General features: G+C 38.5%; 1 long non-coding RNA gene and 1 pseudogene across 1 annotated transcript in view; one reads left to right on the top strand and one right to left on the bottom strand.

Annotated features, from left to right (window-relative positions):
* LOC138916323 (uncharacterized) overlaps nucleotides 1-25,776 on the top strand; it is a 45,881-nt gene extending 20,105 nt beyond the window's left edge. The window contains exon 3 of the long non-coding RNA XR_011423507.1: nucleotides 22,830-25,776. This is a non-coding gene — a long non-coding RNA (uncharacterized lncRNA). The remainder of the gene's footprint in view (nucleotides 1-22,829) is intronic.
* On the bottom strand, nucleotides 14,823-15,188 carry LOC111771062 (DNA-directed RNA polymerase III subunit RPC10 pseudogene; annotated as a pseudogene).
* Nucleotides 25,777-26,539: the final 763 nt, after the last annotated feature.

Here is a 26,539-nt window from a genome sequence, read left to right as displayed (position 1 = left end):
CTTTAAGTGCTTCAGCATAACAAGATGTTCCAAGTTTATCTTGTACTGCCTCTGCTCAGCCCTAAAATCAGTTAACTTCTTCTGGTTCCTTTAATTGGAGAATGGAATTAGAAGCCAAGATTTGTGCCCCAGGTATGCTCATTGCTATTGAGTTGTCATTGTTTCCAAGCAATTTAGTGAAAATTTCTAAATATATATACATGCATGTATATATATATATGAGTAGATATACACATGTGTGAGAGGTTACACACACACATTTCCATCTATATTTCCAATATTTCCATCTTCTATATATCTGTATATTTTGAACTTGAGTTCATTCAATTACTTTCACTACCAGTCCAATATACAGATTTAATTCTAGTCCTTTTCGACTTTCTGTATTTGTAACTGCCTTTTCCAAATATGAGAAACCTGGTTCCTGTGATCCTTAATATACTTACATGATTTGATCAGTTCCCCTGTATGTAACCAATCTTGCACTTCCCCTGCCAGACGCCCTCCTCACCTCACACTGGCTCAGATTCTCCATGCTGTGCTGCTCCCACCCATGTGGACACCCTCCTCAGCCTTCTCAGACTCGTTGCCCGGCTGGGCCTCCCCTCCGTGTGGACTCCATCTTTTTGCTGTTCAAGCTCTGTTTCCCAGCACTGGGCTGCTGCCCAAACTCCACCCCGTGTGAGTACCCTCCTCACCTCTTGAGGGTCAGAGGCCCCACGCCAGGCTGCCCCAATAGAGGGACACGCTCTTCACTCTCCTTGGGCTCTGACACCTCACATCAGGTTCTGCACATTCTTTAAACTTGGTAAGAAATGACGCAGCAAATAAAAAACGCATAACATCTTTTTATACCACTGGCATTTTTATACTATCTCAAAACTATATAACTGTTTTCAACTTTATGAAATGTTGGAGTGTATTGGAAATACACTTACCAAACATAAATTTGAACATTGTTTGACACACGGTGGGAAAGTTGAGTTGATGCCTTCACGCTATGAAAAGTCAATCAGAGGCTATAAACAATTTTATTTTAGAAATTCTTAATGTTCAAAAGAACATATAAATTCTAGATTTCAGCCAAAGCTATACTTAAAAAAAATCACTTTTATATTTATTTGCTCAGGACTACTTTGGCATGGTGTTTTAAGTGGAATTAATATCATTAGCAAAGAGTTACAGGAACCAAAATTCAGTGTACATAATGATCCTGAAAGCATTGAAGGCATTCAGAAATGTTTTGAAGAAAAACAAAGAGGCAATATTTGTAAAATATATATTATTAGTGCTAAACAAATCGCAAAATCTCTTATATTGATGCCAATTTCTTCAATGTAGGAAATATTAGCAAAAGGATAATGGAAACCCATTTAAGCTCCAAATTCCACGATCAGCCCAACTATAATCCAAAATGAATTTGAAAATAAATGTATTTTTTTCTATATTTGTTACAACAACAACATCTTTCAAAGACAGGTTTATGCTACTGAGCACACAACCTCCTCAGCGATTAAGGTGCCATGTACTTGAGATTTATAATGAACCTGCAGGACTGTACTAGAGAACTTACAACAGAAAAAGACTGGACATATGGAAGCGTGTGCTATTGATGGGATGTCAATATATGAGGAGCTAACAGCCTCAGGTTACTTTCTAAATTCTAGTATGTCATCTGTTAGTGTATTTTAGCATTATTTGCAGCAATAGCTTATCAGATACCTTTCTGCACACTTCTGTAGGTCTTAGGATATATTTAACTTTGCCAATATAGTTTCTCAGAATTCACATTTACTTTAAAAGACTTAAGGCCTAAAACATCATAAGGAAAGTAGTCAAATCTAGCAATGATTTCTACAGGAAACAAGATATTGGGACAAGTTAGCAATGAAACTATTGTGGCAATGTCGCCATGAAAGCAAGATGTTAAGTGTAATTATTTTTATAGTCTGGGAACCTTAAGTTTCTGATGATTTGTGATTAAATTTTTCATTTTCTATAATTTTATATTCAATAGTTGAATTTGCAAAATCTATAAAGATTGACTTCATTTTGGTAATTATTATTATTGAAAAACAGATAATTTAGTGATTTCAGGTTTTTACTTGTAGAAGAGGCATTCTTCTAATTCATTGTGGGAGCCCACAGCAGCCTTGTGTCTGCCAGCTCCTAGATATTGTGACCTTCACAGGAGAAAGGGAGCGGCTCCACACCTCTTACTGCCTGCAGGTCAGGAGGGGACTGTAGTTTGACACCCTAGTTTCAGCTTTCCTCAGCTTACAGAGGTTTTCCTCACCCCTCTTAGCCTAGAAAATTACTGCTTAAGGCATGGGTCATGAATTTATGCACTTCCTGTGGGGTCCTCCATGACTTGTAGACCAAGTTGGGGGCCCTGGCCTCTGTTCCCAGAAGACCCTTATTCTTGGTTAGCAATCACACAAGAACATTTCTTAAATGTGCTACAGGTCAGGACTATGACCTATTTGGCTTTGTTGTCTCCACAGAGGGTTGCCCCATTAAATGTGGGTTTCAGATATGGGACATACTTATACCAAAAGATTATTCATTGTTTATGTAAAAATAAAATTTAACCAGGTATCCTTTTGTTGTTGTTGTTATTTTGTTGCTGGTTTGTTGTTGCTAAATCTGGCAACCCCATCTGGATGGTGGAGCAGAGTCTATGAGTGACAAGGAGGCTTTGGAAATTCTTGATAAGCCTGCTAGATTCTAGGAAAGACTACCACAAAGACTGGAAAGATACAGGGAAACAGTAAGACAGTTGACCCCCACCTCCTCTTAACAGCAGGCCTCCTTTAGATATAACCACATTTAAATTAACTTGGAAAAGTCCCACTTGTTCTCTTCAGGCCTTAGCTTCTTTATGTGTAAAATCAGGAGGTTGAGACACTGAATACTTGAGAATCTGTGAAAGCTGTGGACCTCTCTCCAAAAACATGCATACACATACAAAATTAGGTATAGTTCAGAGGGTCACAGCCCCCACTTGAAGGCCTTCCTTGGACCTCAGTCAGGGCACGACTGACTAGATGATCTCCACAGACCCTTCCAGCAATAAGAAGTCGTCATTCTGTGGCTCTCATCTTGCTTAAGGAATAAGAAACCAATAGGAAAAAGTAGAAAACCATGAAACACCTTGCATGTACCACCTTGGGAACATTTTTGTTAGATAATGTCAAAAGATTTTACTAGGGGTCAGCCTGGTGGTGTAGTGGTTAAGTTTGCGTGCTCTGCTTCAGCGGCCTGAGGTTCACAGATTCGGATCCCAGGCGTGGACCTACACACTGCTCATCAAACCACGCTGTGGCAGTGTCCTATATAAAAAGTAGAGGAAGACTGGCATGGAAGTTAGGTCAGGGACCATCATCCTCAAGCAAAAAGAAGAAGATTGGCAACAGATGTTAATTCAGGGCCAATCTTCCTCTCTCTCTCTCTCTCTCTCTCTCTCTCTCACACACACACACACACACACGCAAAGATTTTACTAATGTTAACCTATTAAATCCATACCTCTGCCCACCTGATAGGTTGTAAGCAGTTTTGTATTTGCTAATTATATGAGGAAACTGAGTCATAGGAGGAAACAAGGACTTTTCAGAATTTCAGAAGAATTCTCTAAGCATCATATCTTATTGGACCCCTTTTATCCATCTCTTTTGAAGAGAGATGAGACCTAAGAAAAGGTGAGATTCTCTGATACAGTGGATTCAGGGTGTCTGGGAAAAACTCCCTGGGAGTACCAACATGGCTGAGACATCCAACATAATAGTGAAGTATGGAGAGAAAATACTACCTGGGACCATGAGTAGGAGAGAGCAAGGTTATATGATGTTATTGTAAAAATAATTACACACAGCAATAGCTACTATTTGTTGAGTGCTTACTCTGAAGGCATTGTGCCAGAAACTATATTTATCTCCTCATTCAATCTTCAGGACAACCCTATGAGGTAAGTATTATCATCCTCATTTTATAGAAGAGGAAACTAAGGCTTAGAAAGAAAAACTTGCCCAAGGCCACAGAGGCTCCATAATATTTACCTTAATCAATAATATATCCCATGTGGCACTGATGAGCTGGAGAGAAAGTAGGGTCCCACATCTCCATTCTTTAATTCCAATAAGATCCAAGGATACCAGACCACAAGGAAAACCTGAAGGTGGAAGGCAAATCTTGGGGATCGGTTGGCTGAGTTTTCCGGGACCGCTGATTTAGGTAGAAGGGGACACCTGCAGTCAAAACTAGGAAACGGGTGGAGTTTAGCAATAGCTGCTTCTCATTGGTTCTGGAAGCGTGCGGTCTGTTCCCAGCCTGGCTACCATCTGATCAAGTCTAATCATGGAGGGAATGTAAAGGAGACATTGTGCTGCCCCAGGTGGATAGTCACCCTGCGTGGGGTGGGGGTGGAGGGGGGGTGGATGGGCAGGGACTTCCTGGGCAGAGCTGAAGGGAGGGTCAGAATCTTGGAGGGTGGAGCTGTGTTTGTCTGTCACTCTCATATGCTCTCTGAAGGCAGGTTATCAGGAAAACCTCTGGTCAGCCTAGGGGTGACCAGATTTTGAGTCATCATAGGTCCTCCCCCCCATACCATCTTCAGGTTCTCAGATGTGGGCTTGAAGTCCTCAGATTTGCCTGCCAGCCACAGCCTCTCAGAGCCCTGTGGCTGTCATTGTGGTTCCTGCAGGCGAAAGGGCTCATTCTCACAGCCTGGCTTAGAGCTAACCTCTAGCTAAACTGGTTGTGTCATGATGCCCCTCTGTAAAATGAGTTAAGGGAGCCATATCAAAGATTTAATGGTGGCTCTGACTTGAGAGCAACAGAAATCATCATATAAGTCAATAATGCAAAATCAACCCATAATTACTTTCATTTTCTAATAATATGATAAAATGATGACACCAACCAAATTAAAACCTTTAGCAGACATTTACTTTGAGAATCAAAATGACAGTTTTTAAAGGCCTTTGTCAATGAGCAGTTGCTATCACTCACTGCTGTGAGAAAAAAAGACAGGACTGAAGTTTAGGGAACAGACTTCAGAGAAGACTTTTAACCCTGCCATTATCTAAATTGATTCAATTTGACCTAGTTTCCCTTTGCATCGGGGTCAAAAGCACTTGTGGTCTAATGGATTGAATTTTTCAATTTTTAAAGAACAGAGGTATGCTCAGAGAATTGCCAGTGGGCATAAAAGATAGCCCAAACCTTGAATTAGTTGGAGCAAAGCAATCAGGATAGAGAATTGTCTTTTATTTTTAGTAGCAAGACAGAAAATTAACATTTTTGGAATACTTATTTTGTGCCAGATACTAAGATGCTGAGCACATTATACACCTTATCTTAATCCTAACAAAAACTCTATCAGGCAAGCATCATATTCTTCCAATTACGTGTGAGTAAACAGAGGCTAAGAGGCCTTCCAGCCAGTAAATGGGATTCTATTTCACTAAATCACACTGCTTCCCAAGAGAAAATAAAAATTCTCCAACTCTTTTTGGCTAACAGTCAAAAAGCAAGTCTTTAAAAAGTTAAGGTATAATCTATATATCATAAGATGCACACATGCATCTTGAGTGATCCATTTGAAAATTTTCACCACTTGTTTACATTTCTGTAATCACCACCCAAAACTAGATCAAGAACACACCTTACTTCCAGAACCAGAAACTCCTTTTAGACCCTTCCATCAATGCCAGTGACCTACTGCTCTGATATTTATTTATTTATTTATTGAGGAAGATTAGCCCTGAGCTAACTGCTGCCAATCCTCCTCTTTTTGCTGAGGAAAACTGGCCCTGAGCTAACATCTGTGCCGATCTTTCTCTACTTCATATGTGGGATGCCTACCACAGCATGGCTTTTGCCAAGCGGTGCTATGTCTGCACCCGGGATCTGAACCGGTGAACCCCAGGCCGCCCAAGCGGAACATGTGCACTTAACCGCTGTGCCACCAGACCAGCCCCTGCTCTGATATTTATTACCAGAGATTAACTTTGCCTGTTCTTTAAAGTCATATCATATGAGATAATACATTCCATTATCTTTTTGTTTCTGCATTCTTTCACTCACCATAAGCTTTTTCTTTTTTTTTTTTTTTAAAGATTTTATTTTTTCCTTTTTCTCCCCAAAGCCCCCCGGTACATAGTTGTGTATTCTTCGTTGTGAGTTCTTCTAGTTGTGGCATGTGGGACGCTGCCTCAGCGTGGTCTGATGAGCAGTGCCATGTCCGCGCCCAGGATTCGAACCAACGAAACACTGGGCCGCCTGCAGCGGAGCGCGCGAACTTAACCACTCGGCCACGGGGCCAGCCCCCCACCATAAGCTTTTGAGATTCATGCATAGTGCTTTTTCTATCAGTAGTTTGTTCTTTTTCATTGCTGAGTACTATTCTGTTTAAGGGATATAACACAGTTTATGTATCCATTCCCCTGTTGATGGACATTGAGTTGTTTCCAGTTTTTGCCTGTAAGGAATAAGGTTATGAACACTCTCGTGCAGGACTTTTTTTGGGGGGGCGGTATATATTTTCATTTCTTTTAGGTAAATATCTAGGAGTGAAATTATTTGGTCATAGAGTAGATGCTTATTAACTTTTTAAAGAACTACCAACATGTCTCCAAATTGTACTCTTGGTTAAATATTAAGGCTTATACAAATTTTTATCGAGCGCAAATAAAATAGAACAGAGGGGCCAGCTGGTGGCGCAGTGGTTAAGTGCGCACGTTCCACTTCTTGGCGGCCCAGACTTTGAGGGTTTGGATTCCGGGTGCGGACATGGCACCGCTTGGCACAGCATGCTGTGGCAGGTGTCTCACATATAAAGTAGAGAAAGATGGGCACAGATGTTAGCTCAGGGCCAGGCAAAAAGAGGAGGATTGGCAGCAGTTAGCTCAGAGCTAATCTTCCTCAAAAAAAACCAAAAAAGAACAGAAAGCTCTGCTGTTGGGGGCAGCTATTTGGTGAAGACACAGCAGACAAATAAACAAGTTAAATATGAAAGCCAAATGGTGCTGCAGAGAAAAAGTAAAGTTTTAAGGAGCTGGAGAGGAAGCACCTGGCTTGTGCACGATTAACTTTAGCTATTGTCATTTAAAAACAAAACAAAACTGAGTTCTGCTTCTTTTGTGACCCAGGAGTCAGCTTACTGGATTTTGCAATGGGGAGATGGTTTGGTGACCTCCACAGAAAGAGGTTCAGTGAATTGGAAGACTTCTTAGTTAGCTATGAGGCCTTGTTGCCAGTGGATCCAGAAAAATGGCTCTAAAGCGTCACAGGTGAGCTTTAGGCTCTGGTGTCAGCCAGGCTGGGCTCAGGTCCTGGCTGGGTCACTAACTGAGTGCCCTAGGGCAAATTATTACTTTCTCTAAGTCTCAATTTTCTTATTTGCAAATAAAGATAATGATAAGAGTCCTGCCTTCATAGGGTTATATGGTCAAAGGAGACAATACTTTTAAATTGCTTGACACAAAGACTGAAACATGAAGAGCACTCAGTTAATGCTGGATGTCATTTTTAAAAAGGAGACTTGTTTGTTTCTTATGTGACCTACTTGAGCGTTTGATGCTCATAGCTTACATCTCCAAGAAATGTTCGCTGAAATGGGTCTTCTTACAGTCACGTCTCTCTTTGAATCACTGCTTCGGGGCCCTTTTGAGATCACTGTGTTTATCTTCCGCAGCTTCTTTACTTCTCTCTGTGCTGACCCAGATGTGGGTCAGCCCCCTTTCCTTGATTTCCACCCCAAATCTTGACTTCACACAAAGCAATTAGGTCTAGCAGACACAAATGATGGAATGGGAAGATGAGAACAGGATCAGGGTATGTGATAGCCCCCAAAAGACCTTGAAATGACCCCGAAAATCATGAAGTCGGATGTTCCACGCTGGAGCCCAGCCCTTCTGACATCATGCCATCTAGCTCAGTCATCCTCTGGTTTTTCTATTTCTTTTCTCCCTCTGCTCTCAGCACTCCCCACTCCAAAATCCCTGTTCATTTCTGCCAAGAGCAGTTTAATTGTCTCATTTATTTTCTGGTTTTCTGAAACACCTACTCTCAGGGTCCAATCTCTACCACCAAGTGGCTTGTCAGTAACAATTTTTCCCTTTCCAAGAGAAGATTTATAGCAGTTGTACTTGATAAACAACATCTGGTAAATGATCTCTCCTTTGTCCTCGTTATCCTCATGTGTGAGTTGAGATGTCTAATTTTGGACAGGGATGGCATTTCCCTGTAGTCTGTCTGAAAATCTGTGCTTTCTCGGAAGAGGTGATGTCTCAGATCCTTGACTTGGCTTTCTGAGCAATGAAAGAGAGATCTGAGGGTGTGTAGGGCACTGCTTGCGCCTTCTCTCTCTCCCTCTTCTCCTTGCCTTGCCTGGGGCCATCCTCAGGGCCTGTTGCAGGGTGCGCGCTAAAGGCCCTGCTGGCCAGGTGTGTTCTGCCGTGTAGAAAGCCAGCTCCATTCCTAAAGTGTTTTCTAGGCTCTTCTTGTAAATCTCAGCTTGTTTTCTGCATGTTTCTTTCATTAAGGAAGCCTTTGGGGTTTTCTTTATGCCTTTTAGCAAACTGTATTCCATTCTTTTGGTATTTTGCATTTGGAATTATACCCTGAATTATGCAGCTTAACTGTTCTTCTTTTACTTTACTTCTCTGTAATTGCCAAGCTTTCTAATTTTATTTTCTTTTAAAAATACTTTTTAAAAATCCTCTTTTCTTAGCACTGAAAAAAAGGGAAAGAAATGCTTAGGCATAAATCTCACAAAATATGTACAAGATTTATATGAGGATAACTACAAAGCTCTGATGAAAGAAAGCAAAGAACTAAATAAATGGAGAGAGATTCCACGTACATGGATAGGAAGACTCAGTAGGGTTAAGATATCAGTTCTTCCCCAATTGATCTACAGATTCAATGCAATCCCAATCGAAATTCCAGCAAGTTATTTTGCGGTTATCAACAAACTGATCCTAAAGTCTTAAGTTATATGGAAAAGCAGAGACCCAGAATAGCGAGCACAATATTGAACAAAGTTGGACTGACACTACCTGACTCAAGACTTACCATAAACTCCAGTAATCAAGACAGTGTTGTATTGGTAAAAGAATAGCCAAATAGATCAATGGAAGAGAATAAAAAGCACAGACGTGGACCCACACAAAGATAGTCAACTGATCTTTGACAAAGGAACAAAGACAATTCAGTAGAGAAAGGATACTCTTTTCAACCAAAGGTGTTGGAATAACTGGATGTGAACACACAAATAAATAAATCTAGACACAGACTTTACATCATTCACAAAAGTTAACTCAAAATGGATCATAGACCTAAAAGTAAACTGCAAAATTATAAAGCTCACAGAAGATAACATAGGAGAAAATCCAGTTGACCTCATGCTTGACAACGGCTTTTTAGATCAAAAAACACAGTGAAAGAAAAAATAAGTTGTACTTCATTAAAATTAAAAACTCCTGCTCTGCAAAAGACACTGTTAAACGAAAGACAAGCTACAGAATGGGGAAAAAGCATTTGCAAAACATCTATCTGAAACTGAATGGTATGCAAAGTATACAAACTCAACAAAAAGAAAACAAACAACCCAACATAAAAATAGGCAAAAGATCTGAACAGACACCTCACCAAAGAAGATATACTGATGGTAAATATGCATAAGAAAAGATGCTCAACATCATATGCCATTAGAGACTTGCAAATTAAAACAACGAGATACCATGACACACTTACAACACCAAATGCTGACAAGGATGTGGATCGACACAATCTCTCATTCATTGCTGGTGGGAATGCAAAATGATACAGCCACTTAGGAAGATAGTTTGGCAGTTTCTCACAAAACTAAATATACTCTTACTATACTGTCTAGCAATGGTGTTCCTTGGTATTTATCCAGTTAGGTTGAAAACTGATGTCCACACAAAAACTACAGAAGGTACTATACAAAGAATGTACTCCAATGTAATCTATAGACTTTAGCTAATAATAGTGTATCAATATCGGTTCACCAGTGGTAACAAAAGCACCACACTAATGCAAGATGTTGATAGTAGGGGAAACTGTGTGCATGTGTCGGGGGCACAGGTGCAAGGGGACATATGGAAACCCTCTACTTTCTGATCAATTTTCCCATATACCTAAAATTGCTCTCTACTGGTTTGCTAGGGCTATTGTAATGGAGTATCACAAACTAGACGGCTTAAAACAGCAGAAATGTATTGTCTCACAGTCTGCAGGTCAGAGTCTGAAATGAAGGTGTTGGCAGAGCCATGCTCCCTCCAAGACTCTGGGGAGAGCCCTCCCTCGCTTCTTCCTAGCTTCCAGTGGCGGCTGGCAGTCCTTGGTGTTCTCAGCTAACAGCTACGTCAGTCCAATCTCCCCCTCCATCATCACATGACCATTTTCCCATCATCTTCCCTCTGCGCGTTTTTGTGTCTGGGTCCAAATTTCCCCTTTTTCTAAGGACACCAGTCATATTGGATTAGGACTCACCTACTGCCCTCATCTTAACTTGATTATCTACAAAGACTCTATTTTCAAATAAGGTCACATTCACAGGTACTAAGGACTTCCATATATCTTTTTGGGGGGACACAATTCAGACCATAACATGCTCTAAAAAATAAAGAATGTTAATTTTTAAAAAACCTTCTTTCCTTCTATGGGTAGAAACAAGATAGGGAGAAATGTGAAGAAATAACTTTCCCAACTTTGGCTTAATTCTCTGGCATAGACTAGTAATTTATTATAGATTCTAAGGTTGATGGTATTAATAATATGATTTTATATCATTTTCAGTGTTCTATTGAAGTAGAGGGAGAATACTTAAGTCAAAAGTAAAAGGATCTCAGGGCTGGACCCATGGCGCAGCAGTTAAGTTTGCACACTCCGCTTCAGTGGCCTCGGGTTTGCCAGTTTGGATCCTGGGCATGGACCAGTGCATGGCTGCGGCAGGTGTCCCACATATAAAATAGAGGAAGATGGGCACAGATGTTACCTCATGGCTAATCTTCCTCAGCAAAAAGAGCTGAGATGTTAGGTCAGGGTTAATCTTCCTCAGAAAAAAAAAAAAAAAAGCATCTCATTCTTCTTTTATATGACATATCTAAAACATGAAAAATACCTCCAAGTATAGGCTATGATGGAGATCAATGTCTAGAAAGGAGGAAATTAAGCTTGCAGAGTTTTAAAGACAATTCCTTATGTTTAACGGCATTAGGGCAAGAAGTCAGGATTGGGGGAAGAAAGGAATGCCATTTGTGAATGCATACATTATTATGTAGTAAACTGGCTAGTTAGCAACCTTGGTTGTAGTATGTACTAATGAGAACACGACCTCAGATTTCCTCAGCAGTCAGAAATGGCCCTCTGTTCCAAGTCGTGAGCTGTGATCTGGACCCCAGCCATCTCTCTGTCTTGTCAGATGAAGCAGTGTCTAGGACAATACAAAGCCTTCTGTGCCAGAGACAAGTGTTGCCACTGCTCAGTATCCACTCTCCGCTCCTTCCTAACCAAGCTAAACCCAGTTTGGTTTGAGACAAGTGCCCAGTTAAAAACAGTCATCTTCCTTAACGACCTTGTAGCTGGGGATTGCAGGAGACGGAATTCTGCTTGATTCATAGTTAGAATCCCTGGAAAAGGGCTGCCCTTCTAAACCAAAGAAAGGCTTTCAAGCATTTGGCCCTTTCCCTTCTTCCTTCCTGGATGTGGGTACAAGACCTGGAGGCTGAGCAGCCATCTCAGGAGAGTGAAACAGATAGAAGAAATGTGGGACTCTGAGGAAATCGTAGGGCTGCCACCTCCCCGCGTTCTCTTTTCCTCCTCCCCTCTTTTTCTTGCAGTTTTATTTGCTGAAGAAATAGGTCATTTGGCCTTTACGATTTGCCACAGTTTAGATTTTGCTAACGGAATCGCTATGATATGAACATGCTCTTCTCTCCCTGTTTCCTGTAAACTGGCAGCTCTAAGGGCCTGCTCTGATTCAAGTTAGATTCCTTGGGAGGGTGGGAGGATTAAGTTCACAGATACTGGTGTAATACTTCCCTTATGAGACACACAATATTTAGTTCTCTCTCTTCATGTGATGTTAGCAACCACTGATGATCACAAGGGTTCCAAATATATGATATTCTAATTTTATTATTCCTTCATTTATAAGCAGTAATAAAGGGAAACTTTTTCTTATCAACTATCTGGTGTCTCTGAGGAACAGAAAAGATAATATAAATTCTTGATTTTTTCCTTTATTCTTCACTTTTCAAAATAATGGCATGATTTCCTAGTATCCTTAAAGGCAATCAAGGAAGAGGTTTTTAATTGGTCATTTGTTTGTTTTTATCTTAAGTAACTCCTGGACTTAAATATATGTGATGTGTTTAAATCTATAGTTGTTATTATTTTTAGTAACGCTCAAACTGTCCCGTCTTTGACCCCTGGCAATCTCTTCAAGTGGCTTCTGAGTCCATTTTACACAACTCAGTAGTCTTTGACAGCTTCCTTGCTGCCGTTTTGGCAATATGCTACAGTCCCATCTTGTATATTTCCTGGAATCTGCCATTTCTCCAAGGAGCCCTGGTTCCTGTTAGTAGGAAATGGTATTTAAGGACCTCAGTCTGGTGTTCATGGTACTTAGTGGGTTGGTCATTGGTTCAGGCTTTTTAGTGGACAGAGCTAAGAAATGTGCATTTTAAAAAGATTAAATATTAAGTACATTATGAGTTCATGAACTTCTTTGATTTTACATATGACATTGGAATCTTGGTTCCTAACCACATTGACATAATTGTTTATTTGCTTTCTTTCTCTTTCTCCTCTCATCTATCTATATTAGTTTCAAAATAGCAATAGCAATATTATTACTAACAATGTGATTATATATTTTAGAATTCTTAGGATATATTTCTTTAGAAGTGCATCATCAAATTACTATGTTTTAAAGTCAATTAGAATAATTTTCTCTATGTTGTTATTACAGCAACGCAATATACAGTTAGATTTGTTTCATTTTGCTTTTGATTTTTAGGGACTATGTAATTTTGTTTCCCAATTATGTAAAACATTTACATGTTTTCAAAAATAACTCTATAAAACAAGTTGTATTCAGAGAGATCTAGCTTTTGTTTTTCATCCTGTTCCTTTCTTCCCCTTAGAGATAATCATTCTATTTTAGTTTTTTACTTATCCTTGTTTGATTTATTTTAATATAAACTGACAAATCTACATATTCATTGCTACCCAATCATAGCACAATATATGCACTTTTTTCCACCTTGCTTTTAGCAGAGTATGGAGACATGTTCCACAGCAGACTATGGAGGCATGCCTCATTCCTTTTTTTTACTTAGTTGGCTTAAACAACCAAAATTTATTTCTCACAGTTCTGGAGGCTGGGAAGTCCAAGATCAAGGTGCCAGCAGATTTGGCTCCTGGTGAGGGCTTTCTTCCTGGTTTGCAGTTCTTGCTGTGTCCTGTGCTCTTGCTGTGACCTTCTTGCCGTGTCCTGTGGAATCTAAAAAACAAAACAAATGAACAAATAAAACAAAACAGAAACAGACTCAGATACAGAGAACAAACTGGTGGTTACCAGAGGGGAGAAAGGTGGGGGGTTAGTCAAAATAGGTGAAGGGGATTAAGAGGTACAAACTTCCAGTTATAAAATAAATAAGTCACAGGGATGTCATACACACCATAGGAAATATAGTCAACAATATTGTAATAACTTTGTATGGTGATAGATGGTTACTAGACTTATTGTGGTGATCATTTCATAATGTATATAAACATCAGATCACTATGTTATCCACCTGAAACTAACATAATATAGTATGTCAACTATACTTCAATAAAAAAATAAAATAAAAAAGAAGAGAATGCATGCTCTCTCTCTCCCTCTCATTCCTTTTTAAACTGCAAGGTACTCAATATGTGGATATATCATTCACAATCAGTTTATTCAACCAGTTTCCTGCTGATGGACAATTGGGTTATTTTCATTCTTATTACAAAGAGTGCTGCAATGAGTACTCTTGTGCATACTTCTTTTCATTTTGCTATCTTTGAGATATATTAATAGAAACAGGATTGCTTTATCAAAGGGTAACTGCATATGTAATTTTGCTACATATTACAAAATCTCCTTCCATTGGGGATTTGTATATTGATTTTATCCAGCAAACTTGTTAAATTCTCTTATTAATTAAAATAACTTATTGGTGGCTTCTTTTAAATTTTCTACTTATACAATCATATCATCAGCAAATAATGACAGTTTTACTTCTCTATGTATATGTTTATGTCTTTTCTTTTTCTTACCTTATTGCTTGTTCTAGCACTTCCAGTGAAATGTTGAACGGAACTGTTGAAGCCAACTACTTTTGTTCTTTTGTATTTATTTATTTTTAGACTTTTCATTTTAATCAAATATTCAGAAGAAATTTTGATTAAATAAGTTTGCATTTAACAGTTAAATATTTAGCAATATCTAGTGAACTAAATTAATGTTTTCCTTTATTAGTTGTGCCAAGAGTGTAGCTATTTAAGAGTGTTGGTTGGATGATGAATGTTGATAAATAGAAAGGATGAATGAACAGGACCTTCAGCAAAGTGCACTCAGTTAGGGACATCCTCCCCACACACGAAATCCCTGGGACAGTAATGAGTTCAACCCTGCTTGGCAGACGGACTGCATTTCCTGACACCCTGGTTGGCTTCCCTGAAAAGGTTAGCTTTCCGCCACACCAGCAAAGACCCTCAGGACACACAGTTCACACTCCTGGATGGGAATCCTCCCGGGGGACAGGTGAGCAGACACTGCTGCAGCAGGACCAGCCCAGCCTAGTCCCTCCAGCGGTGTCCACACTGGGCACTGCAGCACTTGTAGAAGGTGGTCATCGGCTGGTCAGCAGAGCGGGTCTGGAGCTGCCTGAAATAGGCTGGAGGATGTTCGCATTTGGGACACGGCTCTACAGTAGAGTCGACGTTCTCCCAGCCAGCTCCTCCACCAAGTACATCATGCACTTCTTTCAGCTTTGGGTACTTCCGATTTGTTGCCTTGCAGGTGATGTTGTGCACGTAGGAGTAGACGTTGCAGGTGAAGCGGTGGCAGCGCTGGCCCTCCTTATGATGAGCCTGTTCCCCCACCCCGGGCAGAAGAGCAGCATGCCTGTGGCCGCCTTAGCTCCCGGCAGCCCCCGCGCCGCGCGCGCCCACCCCCCCCCCCCCGCCCCGCCCCCAACCCCGACGCAGGCCCGCCCCGAGCTCGGATTCGCTACCTTTGTTCTTAACCTTAAAGGCAATGCTTTCAACGTTTTGCCCTTAGGTATGATGTTTGTTATAGGTTTTTTAAAAATGTTCTTCATTAGGTTATGGAAGTTCCCTCCTCATTATAATTTGCAAAGAGATTTTAACATGATTAGAAATGAAATTCTATCGAATGTTTTTTCTGCATCTATTGAGATAATCATATGGTTTTTAATCTCTTAATTTATTATTCTGATGAATTTCATAAATCAGTTTTCTAACATTAAACTAAGCTTTTATTCTCAGGATTAGGTCTTCTTGGTCGTGATGCATTCATCTATTTATATATTGCTGCATTTCATTTGTTCTGTTGAGGATTTTTACATTTACACTCACAAGTGAGATTGACCTACATTTTATTTTCTCATATTGTTCTTATCAGGTTTTTGGTACCAAAGTCATGTCAACCTCACAAACTGAATTGGGGATTTTTTCCCCTCTTTTTATATTATCTGGCAGTTATAGTAATTATTTCTTCCTGAAAGTTTGTTAAAACTGGTGGTGAAGACAACTGGGACTGATGTTTTCTTTGAGAGAATATTTTTAAACTACCAATTCAGTAGCCTTAATCATTTTAAGACTGTTCATCTTTTCAGTTTCTTCTTGATAAACTGTATTTTAAAGGAATTTGTCCAGTCCATTAATTTTTAAAATGTATTGGCATAAAGGTGTTAATCATATTTTCTTATCTATTCTATTCACCAGCATGTATTTCCTTTTTCTTTTCCAGTGTAATTCACTGGGGCCTTCATTCTCTCTTTTTCTTAATAAATCCCAACAAAGGTTTTCTATTCATTTAACCTTTTCAAAGAACTAACTTTTGATTTTATTGATCCTTTCTAAGGCAAGTTTGTTTTCTGTATCAATATCATCTGCTTTCTCATTCTTTTCTTCCACTTTCTCTGGATTAGTGCTGCTGTGTTCTTGAAGTTAAGTTGGTTGCTTACCTCATTATTTTAGAGACTTTTTCTTTCTTCTAATGTTAATGCCTAAGCTAATAGAGTACTGTTTTGGTTGTCCCACAAGTTTTATATGTAATATTTTTATTATTTTTTATGTCTAAATATTTTTCCATTTTCATTACAATGAGTGGTTTAAAAGTCTATTTTTAATGTCTAAATAGATGATTTTCTCCAGGTTTTTGTTGTTGCTTGTTGTTATAAATGTTCTGTAGCGTAATGGCACTATGGCCCAATCCTTCTAAATTTGATAAGGGTAGCTTTATAACCTAGAAGATGTCCATTTTCATAGGCATTCCATATGTGCTTGAAAAGGATGTATTTTCTTTAATTTTAAGGTGTAATGTTATATATTGTCTATCCACTTATTAATATTCGGTTTGCTTATCAATTATAGTTTGTCAACTACAATTGTCTACAAAGAGATATATTAAAATCTCCCACTATTAAGATGAATTTTTATATTTCTTCTTTACGATAAGTCAATCTTTGATTTATATATTTTGAAATTAAATATTAATTTCCTACAAATTCATTCTTATACATTGAACCCTTTCATCATTGTCTTTATCTCTAATAAATCTCTAGCAAAATTTATTTTCTTTAAAGTCTGTTTGTTGGCTTTTGTGGGGTTACTGTTCACCTGGTACATGTTTTTCCATTCATTGGCTTTCGAGCATTTAAGATCTTTCGTTTTAGGTATACCTCTTGAAATCACCATGTGCATAGAATTCTTTTAACTCAGTCTCACACTCTGCTTCGAACTGCAGGGTTCAGTCATTTGCATTTGTTATAGTTGCTGGTATACTGGATTAGAATTCATTACTATAGTCTTCTTATATGCTTTTAATTGTCCACTTTTTTCTATTTATATTTTCCTCCACCTTTTTTGCCTTCTTTTGGGATGATTGAGGGTTTTCTACCCCCTCAGTCAAGTTTTTCTGTCTACCTTGTTTGGAAATTATATTTTCATTCTTTTTATCGAACTCCACTGCATGGCTGTATCATAGTTCATTCAACCAGTCACCTACTGGTGAACATATTGGTTGTTTCCATTCTTTGCTATTATACATGGTATTGCAATAAATAGTGTTTTACCATTTCTATTTTTTAGAATGTTTTCTAGTCTTATGATAGCTTCCTTATATCTTCAAATACATGAAATAACTTATGAAAACTAAAATTAAACAGCATCCTTAACCTCCTCTTGAATAACACAAGGACTTTTAAAAACTCGAATAATGACCAACACCTTTCCAACTTACATTTTATGTTGTCCAGAATTTCAATACTATGTTGTTTTTGACCTAAAAATCAAATATTATCAATGTTATTTTGTGTTATTAATGTTCATTGAATTTACCTACATATTCATCAATTTCTTTGCTTACTAATTTTTCTTGTATAACAGGTCTTCCATTTGCTGTCATTTTGGAAGTCACCAGGTTCCTTGGATCTGAAAATTGCTGTCCTTCCATAATTCTGGAAAAGTTTTCATGCATAATTTCTTAAAATATGGCCTATTCTTCCTATCTCATGCAGATGCTTTGTTAAGATGTATGTTATAGCCTATCATTCTAGCTTCTCTCTTTCCCATCTCCTCTTCCATGTTTGTTTCCCTTTGTCTCTCTAAGTTGCGTAATGGAAAATTTTTTAAAAATTTTTATTTTTGTTTTATTGAGGTCATAATAGTTTATAACATTGTGAAATTTCAGTTGTATATTATTATTTGTGGGTCATCATATAAATGTTCCCTCTCACCCCTTGTGCCCACTGCCCAACCTCCTTCCCCTCTGGTAACCACTAAACTGTTCTGTCTCTTTAGTTTATCTTCCACATATGAGTGAAATCATGCAATGTTTGTCATTCTCTGTCTGGCTTATTTCACTTAAAATAATACCCTCAAGGTCCACCCATGTTGTTGCAAATGGGACCGTTTTTTGTTTTTTATGGCTGAGTAATATTCCGTTGTATAAATATATATACACACACACACACACACACACACACACACACACATATATATATACACCACATCTTCTTTACCCAATCATCAGTTGATAGGCACTTGGATTGCTTCCACTTCTTGGCTATAGTGAATAATGCTGCAGTGAACATAGAGGTGCATAGGTCTCTTTGAATTGTTGATTTCAAGCTCTTTGGATAAATACCCAGTAGTGGGATATCTGGGTCATATGGTATTTCTATTTTTATTTTTTGAGAAATCTCCATACTGTTTTCCATAGTGGCTGTACCAGTTTGTAATCCAACCAGCAGTGTATGAGGCTTCCCATTCACATCTTCTCCAATATTTGTTAATTTGTGTCTTGGTGATAACAGTCATTCTAACAGGTGTAAAGTGTTATCTTAGTGTAGTTTTTATTTGCATTTCCCTTATGATTAGTGATGTTGAACATTTTTTCATTTGCCTATTGGCCATCTGTATATCTTCTTTGGAAAAATGTCTGTTCATATCCTCTGCCCATTTTTTGATTGGGTTGTTAGTTTTTTTGTTGTTGAGTTGTGTGAGTTCTTTATATATTTTGCAGATTAACCCCTTGTCGGATATATGATTTGTAAATATTTCCTCCCAGTTATTGGCTTGTGTTTTCATTGTGTTCCTGGTTTCCTTTGCCTTGCAGAAGCTCTTTAGTCTAATGAAGTCCCACTTGTTTATTTTTTCTTTTTTTTCCCTGGCCCGAGTAGATATGGTGTTTGACATCATCCTTCTAAGACTGATGTTAAAGAGTGTACTGCCTATATTTTCTTCTGGGAGTTTTATGGTTCAGATCTTAACTTCAAGTCTTTAATCCATTTTGAGGTAATTTTTTTGTATGGTGAAAGATAATGGTCTACTTTCCTTCTTTTGCATGTGGCTGTCCAGTTTTCCCAACACCATTTATTGAAGGGACTTTCCTTTCTCCACTGTATGTTCTTAGCTCCTTTGTTAAATATTAGCTGTCTGTAAATGTGTGGTTTTATTTCTGGACTTTCAATTCTGTTTCACTGATTTGTGTGTCTGTTTCTGTACCAGTACCATGCTGTTTTGATTATTATAGCTTTGTAGTATATTTTGAAGTCAGGGATTGTGATGCCTCTAGCTTTGTTCTTTTTTCTCAGGATTCCTTTGGCCATTTGGGGTCTTTGGTTGCCCCATATGAATTTTAGGATTCTTTGTTGTATTTCCGTGAAGGATGTCATTGGGATTCTGATTAGGATTGCATTGAATCTGTAGATTGCTTTGAGTAGTATGAACATTTTAACTATGTTTATTCTTCCAATCCATGTGTGTGGAATATATTTCCATTTCTGTATGTGGTCCTTGATTTCTTTCAATAATGTCTTATAGTTTTCATTGTGTAGGTCTTTCACCTCCTTGGTTAAATTTATTCCTAGATATTTTATTCTTTTTGTTGCAATTGTAAATGGGATTGTATTCTTGAGTTCTCTTTCTGTTAGTTTATTATTAGAGTATAGAGATGCAATTGATTTTTGTAAGATGATTTTGTACCCTGCAATTTTGCTGTAGTTGTTGATTATTTCTGATAGTTTTCTGATGGATTCTTTACAGTTTTCTACGTATAAAACCATGTCATCTGCAAACAGCATAGAAAATATTTTTGACCTATCTTCCTGTTCACTTTCTCTTTAGCCATATCTAATCTACTGGTTAATTCACCCACTGAGTTTTCACTTCACTTATTGCTTTTTAATTTTAATTGTTCTTTTTTTTAAAAAAAAATTCAGAGTTATTTTGTGTGATCCATTGTTCCTTGCTCATATTTTCAAGTTCTCTTGAAGGATTTGTTTTTTCTGTCTGTTGTTTCTGCTGGTCCTCATGCATAGTATCTTATTCCCTTGTGGGTTTTGTGTTTCGTGCTATGAGAAGCTTATTTCCTTGGACCATTTTTTTCTGGAAATTCTTTGACTCCTGGGCTAATGTTGAATTCATTCAAAGAACATTTATATTTGCTTTTCACAGTAGCTGAAGGTGCTACCAACCTGGAGGAAACAGGAGGGACCACTTTAAACAAAATTATCTACTTGTAGTTTTTGGAGGCTTCAGAGATTTTTGAATTTAGCCTGAAAACTTGTATTCTATCTTATTTATAGTTATTTATTCTTATAGGAATGTTTTTTCCTTTCACCAGCACTAAGTCTAGACAGATAAGTTTCCTTGCTTTACTATGCATAATAGGGTTTATTACTGTTTCACCCTAACACTTAAAATCATAGCCTTTTGGGGTCCCAGTCTTATGCAGGTATTTTGCATCAGATTCCTTACTAAATGTGGCCCCTAGGGTTTTCATCTGGCCTTTCTCTCCTCTGTACTCATCAGAGTAGAAGCTCAAGTATTCCAGCTTTCAGCAGAAACCTTCAGATTGAAAGCTACCTTTGCACTTCCTTAATTCCTAAGGTTCATGACTTTGATTGTTTTGAGTCTCGGTGGATTTATTACTTTGCTGCCATCCAACAATGCATTTAAAAGGAAAAACTTAATATTTACTCAACAATGCAGTCATTTCAATTAGAAGGGTTGGATAGGGAGCCCAAACTGCCTTACTGCTAGAAACAGAAGTTTAGTTTTGGGTTTTGACAAAAACTCTTTGTTGAGTCAATGACTCAACACAAACAACTCTATCATGGCCCGTAGAAAACTATTCATGCTCCACTCTCCTCCAACCAAAACAATAAACTACCAATTTATAATCAATTACTAATAGTGACATTTCTGGCATGTTGCCTGCCACAAGTGAAGGATATATTTTTTTAAGTGCTTATCTTGAGGAAAGAGTGGGTTGCTCTTGCATGAAGGTTAAGATAACCTGATCCAACTCCTCCAGCTCAGTGATGAACTTTTTGGGACCATTTCAAAATGTTCCAAAGAGAATAATATCCTGGTTTATAATGAGTTCTCAAAGCAACACCTTACTGCCAAGAATAGCTCAGAGCATTTTGAGTCCTACAGTTACGCACTCTCCTGAGACTCAGTTCTGTAGCCATTCACAACCTGAAGAGCATAATTTATTCATCCCCCTAATGTTACGAAAACCAAAGTGGATGGAGCTCATTTGAAATGCAGATGTTACTGCACTCTAATTACAATTTTCCCCTGAAATTTTTTCTGTGAAGCACAAGCCCTCAAATGGAGATTAGAATTATCTGGGCTACAGTAGCAATGAAATATTTTGGCTCAAGAATGAAGTGTTTTAAAATTCACGCAAAAGAAAGGAGGAAACAGGCCAGGAGCAAACTTGGCTAACATCCAATTTTTTCTTCCCTTTGATAAGTATCTTGCTTCAGACTCTATGAAGGTGTGTTGCTTACCACCACAGGTAGAGGAGGGAGAGGAAATATATTCATTATCCTATGGACAGTATCTCATTCAAGAGAGCAAAAGAAGCTGGTGAATATTTCAGAAGGATTCTCAGAGGCACAAAACCAGCTAGGATTTATGGAAAATGGCATTTGCTTTAGTGACAATGCTGATTCTCCTTTTTGGGAAACATGGTCCATTTAAATGAGATACTAAAGATGTGATTGCATCCCATCTCACCTTCCGCACTCATATCCACATACAAACTACATCTCACATTGTATACTCGTCAGAGATCGTATCTGAGCCACACACAGACACATGAAACAGAAACAAAAACAAAAAACACCAACTGTTAGAATTATCTTTAGGAGGCCATGATAGCACCACTTTTCCCGGGAACCTTCCATAGTGGTGGCTTAAAGTTTGGTTTCAACTACCAGCTGTGACACCGTGGACAAAATATTTAATTTTTCTGCTTGTCAGTTCACTCCTCTACATAATGGACATAATGACACATCATGTAATGTCATAAAGTTGAATATGTGTGAAAATAAAGCCTATAAAACTGTTGATTGAGATTATCATCAGACATAAAGCATATGTATATACATGAATAGCAGAAGTCCATGCCCAAAATGAATAGACCCAAAGCATACTTCTCCTCCGTTTTTTACTCGTGATGCTGCTTCAAGTCCTTTTGTAAGTTTCAGTATCCATTTTCTGTCATGACAAAGAGTGGGAGGACAGCAGCATAAATGTCTTTGCTTTGTTAGAGTAATGAATCCTGGGAAGGACTATGGCCTTTAAGGCAGGGGACAGGTCCCCAAACTAGAAACTCATTTAGATTCAGATGGTCCTCTCCTGTAGGGGTTCCTCTAATTCAAACAGAGTAATTGGAGGGTGGGGTATTGGTTAGCAAGGATGAGGATGGGGAAAAGTTGCCACTGGGGAAACCTTATGACCAACTTTGCCCTAGAAAAGCCTAACTGACCTGTTTAAGCCCTGTGCCCCCTCTGAGAGTCAGGGGACCCCTACTTTTATGCCTCCATGGCTGATACATATGATCCCAGAACCTATTGACAGATAATTGGACCTTGGTGGGTGCCTTTCCAAAAGCCAGCTAATTTATAAGGTAGCCTGTGGTATATGAGGTCAGGTGCATCGGACAACTTGATCCACTTTGGATGATGGTGACTAACTGAATCAATCATATCCTCCTTCAGGGCTTCTGAACATGAGACAGACACAAGAAGACTCCACTGACAGGCAGCAACAGGGGCAGTAGGAACAATGACCAAGAAGAGGTGATTTACAACTTGGAGGACAGAAGAAGGGAAAAATGGAAGGCTGTGCTGTCCCCAGGGCTGCTGGCAGATTGCGAAAGCCATTGCTGATCTGGAATGTTCATCAATCTCAAACATTTAAAATTACTTTTATTCCCCAAAGTCCCAGTTTTCCTAATAACTTTGTTACTATGCTCTGAAAATTAGAAATTTTGAGAATGTAGGATGTATGACATTAAAATGTGAATTACTGAGATTTACAGCATAACAGCTTATCAACCTTTGAAGATATTGTTATTTAGTATCTTCTTGTCTGAAAAATTTAAGCTGGAAAGTCACTAGAATAACTGTTTAGAAAAGAAAAACTACATGGCTTCTTATATTTTAGGTATGTGCATTTAGAATTGTGTACATATTGATCATCATGTCTGTGTACCTCACCAAAGAAGATATACAGGTGGTAAGTAAGCATATGAAAAGATTCTCAACATCATTTGCCATTAGGGTACTGCAAATTAAAACAACAATGAGATACCACTACACATCTGTTAGAATTGCTAAAAATTCAGAAAACTGACAGTACTAAATTCTGTACTAAATTCATGGAGGAACAGGAACTCTCATTCATTGCTGGTAAGAACGCAAAATGGTACAGTCACTTTGGGAGACAGTTTGGTAGTTTCTTATAAAGCTAAACCTAATTTTACCATACAATCCAGCAATCTCAGTCCCAATTTACCCTAGTGAGCTGAAAACTCATGTCCACGCAAAAACCTGTACATGAACGTTTATAGCATCTTTATTCATAATCACTAAAAACTGGATGTGACCAAGATGTCCTTCAAGATGAATGTATAAACAAACTGTGTTACATCCAGACAATGGAATATTATTCAAAGATAAAAAGAAATGAGCTATCAAGCTATGAAAAGACATGGAGGAATGTAAATGCATATTGCTAAGGGAAAGAAGTCAGTCTGAAAAGGCTAGTGACTATATGATTCGAACTATGTGACATTCTGGAAAAGGCAAAACTATGGAGCTGGTAAAAAGATTGGTGCTTGCAGGAGCTTAAGGTAGGGAGAGATGAATAGGTGGAGCACTGGATTTTTAGGGAAGTGAAACTGTTGTATATGATACTATAATGGTGAATACATGACACACCTTTGTCAAAACTTGTAGAACTTTATAGCATAATGAACCTTATTGTATGCAAATTTAAAAAAAATCATTTAATAGGTTGGGGGATCCCATGAAAGAAGGCAGACTGTGACAAGAGAATCTAACTGTATTGCAAATGTATGAAACAAAGGCACTTAAGGGAGGTGGGGAAAAGGTGCTGACTTGGGTAACTTTGGAAATGAATGGGGTCTATAAGCTAAAGCAAAAGGAACTGCACATAAACACTGCACTCTAGTTGAAAAAGATGTTTCCCATGGCGGGCAGGTTAACATTCCTGATACCAGTGTACACATACTCTAGAATTGAACAGTTAAGTAAACGGATGGTAGTTGGTGGGAGCTAGGTTTCTCATTGTCCAAGTGGAAAGTTACAGATCAGCAAGGGGAGCAGGATCTGTGTGGTAATGGCTTAGAGTTGGAGATATGACAAGAACTCATGTTTAACTTAGTATAAATACAGATAGTCATATATATCCATATGCATGTACATATTTCTATATTTCTATATGTGTCTATATATGTGTATGTATATATATATATGTATATACAGTTAGTATACAGATATATATTTTACTTTCTTTGTCTGCTGAGAGGGCCTAGAAGCAATGACATCCCACTATCAATGAGTGCACTTAGTACCAAAATCTTGGGTTCCGATCAAAGGAACGAAGGTGCTTTGGAGAAATGGCTGATTCGAGGGCTGGGGCAGGAAATATACAAGACAAGCCTGGAGAATCTTGTAGTGCCAGAAAATAAGGAAGTTCTCAAAACAACAAGAACAACAGCAATACGTCGATATCAATAAATGGGGAATAAATTGATAAGTGGAGAAGAAAGAATAAATCTCCCATTGCAGAACAATTCCAAATAAATTATGTAGCTACTCCACCCTAAAGCAAGGGCTGCCCATAGTGATGTCCTTCCAAACACGACAGTGTCGAAAGGGCGAAAGAAGAGTAACTTCACCGTGGAGAAATCTGACAATTACTCCCTAAGCCGGGTGATTAAGCTCAACATCAACAGTGATAAGCCACGTTGCTAGCATGAATCCTTGATACAATATGATGAGAAGGGCACTCTACTCCTGTGGTCTTCCTCCCAAGAACTATAACCTCAGTCTAATAATGAGAAAAACATCAGACAAATTTCAGTAGGTGGGCATCCTACAATATATCTGGCCAGACCTAAACACTGTCCAGGTCATCAGAACAAAGTCTGAGAGACTGTCACAGCCAAGAGGAGCCTGAGGAGACTTGATAACTAGATGTGATGTGGTATACTGGATGGAATCCTTGAACAGAAAAAGGACATGAGGTAAAAACTAAGGAAATCTGAATAAATTATGGATAATAGATCAATATTGGCTAGTTAATCGTGACAAACGCACCACACTAGTGGAAGATGTTAGTAGTGGGGAAACAGAGGGGAGGGGACTATTTTACCCGCTGTAAGCAATTTAGCTGATTTTGATGCAAATGACTGTTGGCCACAGACATTAAAATGAATTTTTTCCAGTGGAAGTACAATTGATGTCCTCCCCACCATGAAAGAAGCCAGTATTGCATATTAAGCAAATCCATGTTAATATTCTTTATTGCCTCTATATGTGTCTGCTTGGAGATTCCCCTTTTAATCAGTTGTAACCTCTTACTGTTTCTCAGATTAAATAGTGAGCAAAATAAACTCCTTGATCTGAGTTCATTTTATATTGGTTTGAGAGTCGTAAGAGTACACTTAAAAACTTTATCCTTTAACAGTTCTATAACATAGTATACTATACTAAACAATTGGTTTAATATAACTGAAACATAAAGTTTCTTCGTGACAGTCTTTATATGCTAAGCTACAGAGCTTGGATGTCATTATGAAGGTGATAAGAAATCATTTTTAAAAAGTTTCAATCCAGGCAGTGTCAGGGACAGATTTATGTGTCAGCTTCACAGAGATGAACCTGAAAGCCCAGGCTGGAAGCAGGACAACCTCTTAAGAGACTACTGTCAATGTCCAGGCAAGAGATGACAAGGGCTGAATTTGAGCAATTTTTTGTAAAAGGTGCAGAACGTTTAGCAGTATTCGATAATGGTAAGATGTGCAGAGTGAGGAAGAGAGAAAAGGCCCCAGTGAACATCAGGATTCTGACTTTAGTGAGCAGGTAGAATTGACATTAGACATGTAGAAGGAGTGCTGTCTTGGCGTGGGTTAGGTGATGGGTTCCATTTTAGACGGCCTTCATTTGAGATGGTTTGGGGCTTCCAGGTGGAGATGTCCAGAAGGCAGCTGTGTATGATGGTGTAAAGTTTGAGGGAGAGGTCAGAGCGAGATTCAAACTTAGGAGCTGAGGGGTGAGATCAAAAGAATGGGCAAAATTACCCAGGGAGAATGAAGATGGTGGGCCACATCACCTCCCTCTAAACACTAATGTTTAACAGGCAAGTGGAGAAAGAGAAAACCAAGAAAATCAAGAAGGGG

The sequence above is a fragment of the Equus caballus genome, chromosome 1 (assembly GCF_041296265.1).
Source record: "Equus caballus isolate H_3958 breed thoroughbred chromosome 1, TB-T2T, whole genome shotgun sequence".
In the NCBI taxonomy this organism is placed as follows: Eukaryota; Metazoa; Chordata; class Mammalia; order Perissodactyla; family Equidae; genus Equus; species Equus caballus.
Note: the sequence above shows the minus strand (reverse complement) of the source record. Positions and strands in the feature narration are given on the sequence as shown.